Source organism: Balaenoptera physalus, assembly GCF_965194825.1.
Source record: "Balaenoptera physalus genome assembly, chromosome: 11".
Taxonomy (NCBI): Eukaryota; Metazoa; Chordata; class Mammalia; order Artiodactyla; family Balaenopteridae; genus Balaenoptera; species Balaenoptera physalus.
In genome coordinates this window covers 21,459,892-21,471,281 of record NC_138896.1, presented here as the reverse complement: position 1 = coordinate 21,471,281, position 11,390 = coordinate 21,459,892, and the positions used below count along the sequence as shown (strand labels likewise).

General features: G+C 41.4%; 1 protein-coding gene and 1 pseudogene across 2 annotated transcripts in view; one reads left to right on the top strand and one right to left on the bottom strand.

The window, feature by feature from the left end:
- Positions 1-880: 880 nt before the first annotated feature.
- The window catches only part of LOC309637346 (olfactory receptor 2M2-like), a 31,813-nt gene continuing 21,303 nt past the window's right edge, over positions 881-11,390 (top strand). The window contains 2 exon segments of the mRNA XM_082411755.1: positions 881-1,283; positions 2,107-2,195. The gene's annotated coding sequence lies outside the window, so the exon portion shown is untranslated.
- Positions 2,203-11,390, bottom strand: LOC309637345 (casein kinase II subunit alpha pseudogene; annotated as a pseudogene). Its single transcript has one exon. The product of its transcript is annotated as a casein kinase II subunit alpha pseudogene (transcript).

The window sequence follows — 11,390 nt, the reverse complement described above, 5'->3', positions numbered from 1 at the left end:
ATCACATACTCTAAAGTTATTAAAAATTATTTCAAATATTAAGAAGGCTCTGGATAGAATATTTGGGACTTACTTGGAAGTTTTGATTAAAAACAAACATGAAACTAAGCTGCAACTACTCTGGGGAAGAATTCCAGAATTAGGAACATGATTAGTTAATCTTGAATAAATGACGGTTATGACCCTGATGATACTCTCACCACTCCCTAAACTCAGTATTTTTCTCCCAATCCAGGTTCTTGGTCTCATTACCCAGTTTTTTGTCCTCTATATTCCTAGTACTAATCCTTCCCCTTTGATGTCTGAGGGATTTTAGGAAACTTTTTTTTCATTGAACAACTGAGCAAGGGGAAATGTAGATATAGGTATATTTACTTCTCTCTGAAGGAAATCTCATTTCTGCTCCAACCCAAACATAGGTGATTACTTAAGTTGATTCCAGCCCATAAACAATCAGGAAGGACTGGGAAACCTACAATCAGAGCAGTCCTATCCTCCTCTGCAGTTTTCTCTACCCACACAAAGCCAACACTATCCCCCCTTTAAAGCATTTCATTCATCTCTCTGGCCACATCTTGGGTGACGGAGCGCTTCCACTGTGTTTTGGGATCCTCCATTTCTTCCAGATCCTTCGGGGTGTTTTCCACTGGGTCGGTGGCATCCATGTCTTCTGAGGCTCCTCCTGCCTCGAGTCCACTTTTAACAGCCTTCAGGAAAGAGAACATAAGTCGGAAACTAATATAAACAGGGTTGCTTCTTCTTAGACAAGGTGGCAGTGGGGTCCTCTCGTCACCCCCAGACGTCCGTAGCATCAGAAAGGATCCCTAAATAAAGTCCTCCACTGCTCCGCCCCGAAACACCAAGGGCCCCGGAGCGCAGGCGCCCCAGGGCCCCGCCCCCTGTCCAGAGGCTCGGCCCCTATTGGCCCAGAGGCCGGGGGTGGAGCGCCCTAGTGGCTGAACAGGGGGTGATCATGTGATTCGAGGGGGCGGGGCTGCGCCGGCTGCTTCCCAGCTAGGCTGAAAGGGCTCGGGTAGCCGGCCTTGTCGGCCCTTAAAGCGCCCCCTGGATGGCCTGGCCCCAACTGCCCTCGCCGAGCCACGCAAAGGGGGCTGCTTCTGGCTCTAGTCGGCCTCCCAGGTTGGCTTTCCTTCTTTTCCCGAAGGTGGGCCCTTAGGTTTACCGCCCGGAGCCTGCGGCCGCCGGGAAACCCAAAGCCGAGTGTCCGGAGAGTAACCGGAAGTGCCGTCCCAGGCGGAGAGGCGGCGCCGGCTGCTGCCGTGGTAAGCGCGGCCCGCGGGGCCTGGGAGGGGCATGGCCTGCGGGGCCCAGGGATCGGGGGAGGGGTTCTGCGGGACCGGAGACCCCCTCGGCCTCCGCCTGGTAGGAGCAGCCTCTGGTCCTCGCAACAGAGCAGGGTCTGGGACTCCCCCCTGACGGCGACTGAAAGGAGGTCAATGAAAAGTTGAAGGAAGAGAAGCTTAGTACTATCGTTCCTGGAGATAATAGTAAACACTGCCAGGCACTTTTCTAAGTGATCTAAGTGTATCTTTCACTTTGGGGGGAAAAAACAAAACAAGGACGTTGAATGTTCTACACCCACCGCCCACCCCTATCTTTAAGGCAGAGATTGGTCATGTTGCATCGAATCTGTATGCAGAAAAATCTGGTTTGTTTAATCATTCCATAACCATTTTTGGAAACAGGCATTATATATAGCTTTGTATCGTATGCCCTTATCAACTGCATCTTGAGGTTTATAGTGGTAGAAGAATGGGTCATTGATCTCAGAAGTTGAGGTAAAAATTGAAACAAGTAGAACAGGACTCAGGGCTTTATTATGAAGTTAAGGTTAGTCATTACCCAGAGGGATTCTCGATGTTTTGTCTAGAGCTGTTGGGAAGGAACTGATGGCTACCAGTGGCAGGTGCTTCTCGCAGGAGAAAACAGAATGTAAGGAAAGGTGGGAAGAGGTAAGTTACGGTTGAAAGATACTGACCAGACTGGGGAGTAAATGGAACCAATTTTTTGATGTCCAAGCCTCAGAAAAGTTATAAATTTCACAAAAATTATAAATTTCTACATTATTGATTTTTTTTCCTCTAGGAGAGGGAAGAATTGAGTGTTGTGAATAGTTATGGACTAGAGACCTTTTGGAGCCAAAAGGAAGATAGTCTTGAGTCTTTGTTGTTATGGTAAGTAACATACCAGGCTGTATGTTTCTATATAAACGGTGGATTTTTGAGGCCAGAGGAGAGGGAAACTGGGGGAGACAAGGAGGAATGGGAGAAGATACATGGAAAGAAGATACATGACCCTTTCTTAGCTCCTGAGATAGCAGAGTGCTAAAACCGAGTCCTGTCCTACCAATTTAAGTGTATTTTCTACTCCTTTTCAACAGGTTTATTCACAATAGGCTTTTAGTAATTCCTTTGTGATTGATTTGCAGCCCCCAAAAGGCAGTATGCCCAATGCTTAAGCAGGCCCTGGAGTCAGAAGATGGAGATTTAGATACTGGCTCTGCTACTTACTAGCTGTGAGTTCTTACGTAGTTATTTAACTGCCCTGAGCATCAGATTTTCTATCTGTAAGGCGAAAACATTGGTATTCATACCTATTTTACAATCTTGGGAAGATTAAATGAGATAATCCATGTAATCAATGAAAAATAAATGAGGTAATCCCTAGCCTGGGACCTGATACAGTAATCATTATCTAGTTTTTTAGATAACACTTTATCGACTTTATCTGCTTGTCACGTACATCCTTCAACTGTAAGGATAGCCTTGGGCTTTGAAGTTCTGTACTCAACCTGTCTGCCTATTCTGTGTACTCTGATCCTAGCCATGGAAGAGAGAACCAGTCTTTTCCTAGGAAGAGGTAAGAGAAACCTCTTAGCGAAGGGTACCCTGAAGCTAAGACTTGAAGTATATATTTGGGTTTGCCAGATGGACCAGCCAGGGCTACTAGCCTAGCCTGTTATATTGCTACTGAGGCTTAGAGGATGATGGTGGCTCTTTTTTGGTTCTGATATTCAGTCATACTTTTCATTCATTCTACAAATGTATTCTAGACGCTAGGACTGTTGCAGTGAACAAAAGACTAAGTCCTAACCCTAATGGAAGTTATATTCTAGTAGGAGAGAGACAAGTTAACAAATATAAGATATATACCACAAAGTTGGATGATGATAAGTGCTATGAAGAGAAATATTGTAAAACAGGCTAAGGGGACGTAGCTATTTTAGATGAAGTAGTCAGGGTGTGCCTCTTTTTGAGGAAATAATTTTCAGTCAGAGACTTGATCAAATAAAGGAGCAAGCTACTTGGGGGGAGAGCATTCTAGGCAGAAGGAGCAAGTGTAAAGATTCTGATGTGTTGTGTGAGGCTGAAGGTAGGGAGAGGTACCACATTATGCAGCGCAGTGAAAACTTTAGGTTTTATTCTTAGAGTGGTAGGAAGCAGTTATAGTATTTTGAACTAGGGAAGTGTCATGGATTACTTTAAATTTTGACAGCCAGACTGTATTTTATTTTCTAGGTGCTGACCTCTAAAAGACTTCCTTATTTTTAATTTTTTCCTTATTTTTAATTTTTTTCCTTGGTGCCCTACAATTGATTGGCTATTTAGGGCAAATATGATACCCTGGGCTGATAAAATTAGGGAATATTGTAATTCATTTACCAGGCTATGACCATGCTCAGAATCGTTTATTTCCACTCTACTCTCCTTTTGACCTTAACAGTAATACACCTTTTAAAAGACAAGACTCCCATACAGCCAGCATCTTAGAATAGCTATTTGTCTGTATGGATGCATATCTTTACTTAGTTGTGATTCTAAAGTCTTCCTTTTCCTCCTAGCATTCTCCATAAATGTTTTTCTGGTTTTTGCTTAATCTTCATATTAATCATTAACTGATTATTATTTATTATTTAGTTAACTATTTTAAATGGATTTTGAACAAGGCTTTGCATAAGAGACAGGCACAGAGGATGAGCTCAAGAAATGTTAGTGTTTTTGTGACTGTGAAGATGGAATTAAGAAAATAATAGAACCTACCATTTATTGAGCATCTGTTGAGACCCAGGCATTGAGCCACGTCCTTTATTGACAGTGTCTCGGTTCCCATGGCAACTCCTTAAGATATGTAATGGTATCTTAGTTATTTTATCGAAATTGAAGTTTGAAGCTGAAGGAAGTAACTTACCCAAGTTCTCATAGCTACAAAAGAGCACAGTGGGAAGTTGAGCCAAAATCTGATTCCAGAGTTTGAACATTCAGCTTTAACTATCACAATATACTAACTCTCAGCGCCCATGTTCTTTTTTTTTTTTTTAATTTATATATATATATATATTTTTTTTTTTTTTAAATTTATTTATTTTTGGCTGCATTGGGTCTTCCTTGCTGCACGCTGGCCCTCTCCAGCTGCAGCGAGTGGGGTCTACTCTTCATTGTGGTGCGCAGGCTTCTCATTGCGGTGGCTTCTCCTGTTGCGGAGCACAGGCTCTAGGCGTGCAGGCTTCAGTGGTTGTGGCAGTGGGCTCAGTAGTTGTGGCTTGGGGGCTGTAGAGCACAGGCTCAGTAGTTGTGGCGCACGGGCTTAGCTGCTCCACGGCATGTGGGATCCTGCCGGACCAGGGCTCGAACCCGTGTCCCATGCATTGGCAGGCGGACTCTTAACCACTGCGCCACCAGGGAAGCCCTCAGCTCCCATGTTCTTAAAAAATAAAATAAGATAACATTTAAATTTTGAAGTAATTTCAGATTTACAAAAAAGTTATAAAATAATATAAAGAATACCCATACACCCTTCACCCACAGTCCCTAAATGTTTACATTTTACTATGTTTGTTTTATGAGTCTGTCTATACTAATTTCTCTATACATACATGTACCTATATGTACATTTTTTCTGAACCTTTTGAGAGTAAGTTATAGACATAATACCTCATCTCAAACTATGAGAGAATTAGGCCCTAAAGTCCTAAGACATGCTAAGCCCTGAAGTAATAGGTATGCAATGAATTAACTTCTCTCCCATGTGTGTTCAGTGCTACTAGCTACATGCCATCCTTGGGAGAATTGAAAAAATAGTTACTCAAGTCATTTTCTGTAGGGCTTCGTTCTTTGCCAGAACTCTAGTTGAGAAAGCCTGTCCTAAATACTCAATTGTTTATTCCCTGAAGACAAGGCTATTCTCTTATATTATCATTACAGTTATCACAGTCAAAAAATTAACATTCATATAATACTATTATCTGATCGCCAGACATGATTGGAGTTTAGCCAATTGTTCCACTAACGTCCTTTGTAGGAAAAGAAAAATAAGTTTTTGTTGTTGTCCAGGATCCATTCCACCATCACCCATTTCATTTAATTTTCATGTCTTTATTGTGGAACATATCCTCAGACTTTGTCTTTAGACTTTTTTTCTTTTAAGTTTAGGCCATTTATTTGGCAGAATTTTCCTCAGTTTGGGTTTGTCTGATGTTTCCTCATGATTAGATTCAGGTTATACATTTTTGGCAAGATAGCACAGAAGTGATGTTCTGTTCTTCTCTTTGCATCATATTAGGAGGCAACTATATATCTTGTTACTGGTGATGTTAACTCTGATCATTTGGTTAAGGTGGTGTCTTCCAGGTTTCTATACTGTGAAGTTACTTTTTTTGTCTTTGTAATTATTAAATATCTAGTGGGGAGATATATTCAGATTGTGTAAATATCATGATTCTCATAAAACTTTCATCCACTATATTTTTGCCTGAAACAGTTGTTACTCTTCATTGGACATGTGATGTCTTTAATTCCATCATTTATTCTACATTTAATTGTTGGCTTTTTTAATATAAGAAAAAACTTTCCCTTCTCGCTCACTATTTATTCACTTTTTTTGGGGGGGGGGGGATAAATAAAACCAAACGTTTATTTACACCAAAGAATTCCAGCACTGGATCTTTCACATATGAAGGACAAAGTATTATGTATATACAGACAGCAAGGGGTGGCAGGGCTGTAACAAGAGAGTTTAGTTTTCCCACAATTACAGGTCTACCATTTCAGTTTTACTGGAAATAGTGGCTCTGCTCCTACCTCTCAGGTACATTTACAAGACTGACGGGCAGGTCTTCTCAATGGATGGCATGTGAGGGAAGGGGAAGGTAGGAGGAAAAGAAGGTAGAAAGCTTAAAATAAAATGCAGTGGCCACGTCTCTCATTAGCTCTTCAAGAGTTGCTAGCATGAAACCAACATAGACAGTGTTTTTTTCTTTTGTAAAAAGCAGTAATTATACACAGTAACTAACTGAATTCAAAAGGGCCAAGTCAAAGAAAACTGAAAAAGATTTTGCCTTCCCCCTCCTACCAGCTGTAGAGCTTGTTGGGAGATGAAAGGGGAGAGGACCAAGGTAAGGAGCCTGGGAGGGACGGTATTAAAGTTTTAAACTGAACTGAAACTGAATTATAAGTGAGTTGCATTTAGGTTAGGTCAATAAGACATGATTCATACTGAACAGTCGTTTTCAGGACCTATCTGCACTTTGGGTAGATTTTCAGCATCTCAGTGTAACTAAGACATATTTCCACTAGATTCACCAGTATAACCCCACTGAAGCACTTTCGGAGTAAAGTGATATAAGTGACTAGCAGTACACTGCTCTTGTAGGTTGGGTCCTTTCTTCCTCCTTCCTTCCCACCTCCCTTCAAGAAGCTACATTTTTGTAATCTCTGGAGGAGAACATGAAATACAAACCCCTCAAGGTGTGGGATGGTAGGGGAGCAATGGTGGGCATGGGAAGAAATCTCCACCCAAACGCAACAGCCAGAATTGAGACTGGTTTATTTTTGTTCTTTAGGGATGAGGAACTGAACTTGGAAGGGGAGAAAAAAAATTTGTCTGTGAAATATTCCACCTGCAGATAATTTTTCAGGGACTCCCCTGAGTTATGAAAAGTTCGAGTTAAAAAAAAAGAAAGAAAGAAAAAAGAAAAAAAAGAATATCAGCCTATTATAATTTTTTTTTTAATAACTGAACTACTATAAATCCACAAGCAATGGTTCAGACACAGTGCTTCTGAAGTGTTTCACTCCTCCCCGCCAGGCGCAAGCTGCATCAAGGGAGTGAGTGGACTCCCCAGCCTCTGCTCAGGCATCAGGAGACAGAAGGGGCCATTACTGCTGAGCGCCAGCGGCAGCTGGAACAGGCACCCCGAGGGGGTTGGCAGCAGCAATCACTGGTGTAGTCTGCCCGAGGTCCAAGGGGTGAAGGGGTTGGCACTGAAGAAATCCCTGACATCATGTTGGCGCTGCTGACAGGCATACTGCCCCCTGGCATGCTAGATGAGCCCACTGAAGCCTGGTCCTTCACAGCAGTGTAGAAATAGGGGTGCTGCATGGCCTCTCTTGCGGTGAGCCGTGACTGGTGGTCGTACCGCAGCAGCTTGTCCAGGAAATCCAAGGCCTCAGGGCTGACCAGATGCTGGTTTTCACTGTGGACAAAGCGTTCCCGGCGCTTACAGGAACGTCTGCCCAAGATATCGTTAAAACGTGGATCTAATTCAATGTTGTATTTGTCAATATAGTCATGTAAATCTTCTGTCCCCAGAACCTTGGCTGTCCTCACCAACTGATCACAATTGTCATGTCCATGGAAAAATGGCTCCTTTCGGAAGATCACACTTGCCAGCATACAACCCAAGCTCCACATACCCAAACTATAATCGTACATCTGATAGTCTGCAAGTAGCTCAGGACTTTTGAAATATCGGGAAGCAACTTGGACGTTATGTTCTTGGCCAGGATGGTAAAACTCAGCCAAAGCCCGGTCTATTAGCCGTAGCTTTCTGTGCTCATGATCAATCATAACATTATAGGGCTTTACATCTCTGTGCATAATCCCCATCCTGTGACAATAATCCAGGGCCTTCAGAATCATACATGTAAAATCGAATATCATAGTCTGTTAACGTCTGGTACAATTGCTTGAAGTCTGTGTTGTTTACGTGTTCAAAAACCAAGGCGGGAGTTCGTGACACAGGGTCTTTTACAATGTCTGCCAGTGTGATGATGTTGGGACCGCCTTGCAAATTCTCCAAAATCTTTATTTCATGCTTGATTTTCTTCTTCTTTACTGGCTTGAGAATTTTAACGCAACTTTTTCATTATTTGTGATGTTGATGGCTTCAAATACTTCACTGTGTTTACCTGGGCCTAATTTTCTAACCAGCTGGTAGTCATCTTGATTTCCCCATTCCACCACATGTGACTTGTAATCCCAGTACTCTCGGGGTCTGTGCATATTAACATCTGTGTAAACTCTGGCCCTGCTTGGCATGGGTCCCGACATGTCAGACAGGTTGGCGGACAAAGCTGGACTTGACGTTTGGAGAGATGGCAGTCACTGTGTTGAGAGGCAGCTGGGAGTAAGACCTTGTTTCAGAACTGTTTCCTTCAAACTGTGGTGGAAGCTGCAGTGGCGGCGGCCACTCTCCCCTCTCTTCACACAGACAATATGGCGGCGGCAGACTATTTATTCACTTTTTAAATGAGTATGGATTCATGGATTCTTATTGTGTTACTAATTTATCACTACCATTATTTATTTTGATGTTGTTTGTTCCAGATTTGTATAGTGGCAGCCCCTTCAGCCTGGCTCCTGGGTCCACTTGGCATATTGTCACCACTTTTTGAGCACTTCCTTATTTTCTGACACAACAAGATGTTCCAGGTTCATCTTGTACTTTCTAAACCCTGGAATTAGCCATTTCTCCAGTGAGCCTTGATTCCTTTCAATGGGAAAAGGTGTTTAGAAACCACGCTCTAAGTGCTTGGTGTGCTCATTACTACTGGGATTTCATCGTTTCTGTGACCTCTCAGCTAGACATTAGTAGAAAAAAAGTACGCACTTTCACATATACACACATTTCTATTTTTTCTGTATATACTTAGAAACCTTGACCTCATACTGATACTTCTAATTCCAGTTAAACACTACAGATGCAGAGTTCATTCTAGCCTTTCCCTTTTCTGTGTTTGTAACCCCCTTCACTGACAGTGAAGCATCTGGGTGCCGTTATATTTATTTATGTGTTCATTCCTAGGCTATACATTAAGTAGTGAACCTTTTCCACTCTGGGGGAAAACTCCTACTAATTAGAGTTCAGTAATTGTTTATAGTCCTTTTTATCTTTAGTTTGAGTTTATATAATCCTAATACTGTATTATAAAATTATTTGAGTTATTTTTCCCCCTCCTGGGTGGTTTTGTTATTAATTTGAAATACAGACTTGTTTGTTTTATTTGTATTCCATTTTAATTTTTTTCTCCCCCAGCTTTTCTATTTATTTATGTATTTATGTATTTGTTGAATATGTGAAATGTAACAGTTTAAAAAGTAAAAATGTGTGTTTTACAAAAATGTATATACTAACAGAAGTATGACTCTCTTTCCATCCACCCTTTGGTACCAGTTTCATTTTCCTGTCCTTTTGATCCCATTTACACCTACCTTGTGATGATAACCAAACTCATTAGTTTCTTCTTTTCTGAGTTTCTTTTTGGCCAAATGAATCGATACATGTGTAGTTTCTCATTTCTACTTCATTCTTACACAAAATGTAGCATACTTTTTTACACCGTTGCTTTCTAAAATTTACGGTTTATCCTAGAAATTGCTCCACATCAATTCATCCTGTTTTACGGCTACAAAGTACCTCATTATATGTGAACATACCTCCTCTGTGCCAGGCACTGTCCCAGGTGCTAGGGAAACAGCAGCAAATGAAATGAACTAAAATCCTTGTCCTTTAGGGGCTTACATTCTATGGAGAAAAATAAAACAGGAAAGGAGAGAAGGAGTGTTGTATGTGTGGGTCAGCTGGGGTGGAGGTGTGTCATAATTTAAAATAGGATGGTCAGTCAGGCCTTACTGAGACTATGACAGTTTACCAAAGATTTGAGTGAGGTGAGAGAGGGAGCCTTGAAGATCTAAAGGAAGAGCACTTTAGCAGGGAGAGACTACAAGCACAAAGACCTTGAAATGGGAATGGACCTGGCTTGTTTGAACAACAGCAAGGAAGCCAAGGTGACTAGCGTGCAGTACACACGAGAAGAGCAGGGAAGTGTGTCGGAGTGGTAACTAGGAGTCAGATTTCCTAGGGACTGGTAGGTTCTAATAGGAGCAGTTTTGGTGGAGTAGTGAGGGTATTTGATTGGAGTATGTTCCAGAAACCTTGGAAAATAAGAATTAAAGACAATAAACAGGTTGATTTCTTTTGAGGAATTTTGCTGTAAAGAGAAACAGAAGTGAGACAATAGATCGAGCGTGAGGTGGTTGAGAGAAGTTTCTTGTTAGTGCTTTTGTTTTAGGAGAGAGGTAACAGCTAGTTTGCTGATTAGTGTGATCCAATAGGAAAGAACAAATTGATATTGCAGGAGAGAGAGGATAGAATTGCAGGAGTGATGTCTTTGTGGCAAAAAGGGGTGGAATCCAGTACACCAATGGACAGGCTGTCCTTAGATTGAGCAGGGGCAGTTTGTTATCCGTGGTAACAGAAGGAAAGATGGAGAGTGCATGACCACACTTGGAAGAGGTTGGTTGATGTGGTGGGAGCATGTGGAAGTGTTTTTTTTATGTTTTTGGTTTTTGGCTTCCTTAGATTTTCTCAGTAAAATAGGAAGCAAAGTCATCCTATTTTTTTTTATCAGCAGTAAGTTGGGATTTTTCTTTTTGAGCAAGCTTTGTGCTCATACGACCATATCAAAGCAGAATCTTAGGCCCCTTTATCATAATAATAGTTATTATAATAGCTAACACAGAGTGCTTACCATGAGATAGATCGTGATTAATTTATTATTCACCTCAATGATGTGAGATAATTTCCATCATTAATCCATTTTATAGATGAGGAAACTACATACAGAGTGATTAAGTAACTTACCTGACATCACACAGCTAGGATGATAGTCATAGAAACTTACTTTCTCTCTCTTTGCACTGGGAATTCTAATGATCATTAACCATTTTCTTCCAAACCTCACTATAGAAAGGACTGCACACATACTCATAGCCCCTTTTGGACTGTTTTCTTCATGAGCAGGCATACTAATTATTAGGCGTCTTGATTATTCAGTTGAACCAAAGGAAGAGGAGGAATCCTGGTTTTGAGATCACCTGAGTTCATTAAAGAAACAATTCTTCCTGGTACTTGCCCTGTATGTGTTGCTGATTGGTTTTATACTAGCAAAGAGGAAAACTAACTGCTTTCAACCCCTGTAAAACCTAGAGCACTTGTGGACTTTGATGCAGAAATTCTGTCTTTTCTGCAGCAATTTTAATTTTGAGCATTTTTTTCTTAGTTAAAGGAATATAAATAATACTTCTTCTTT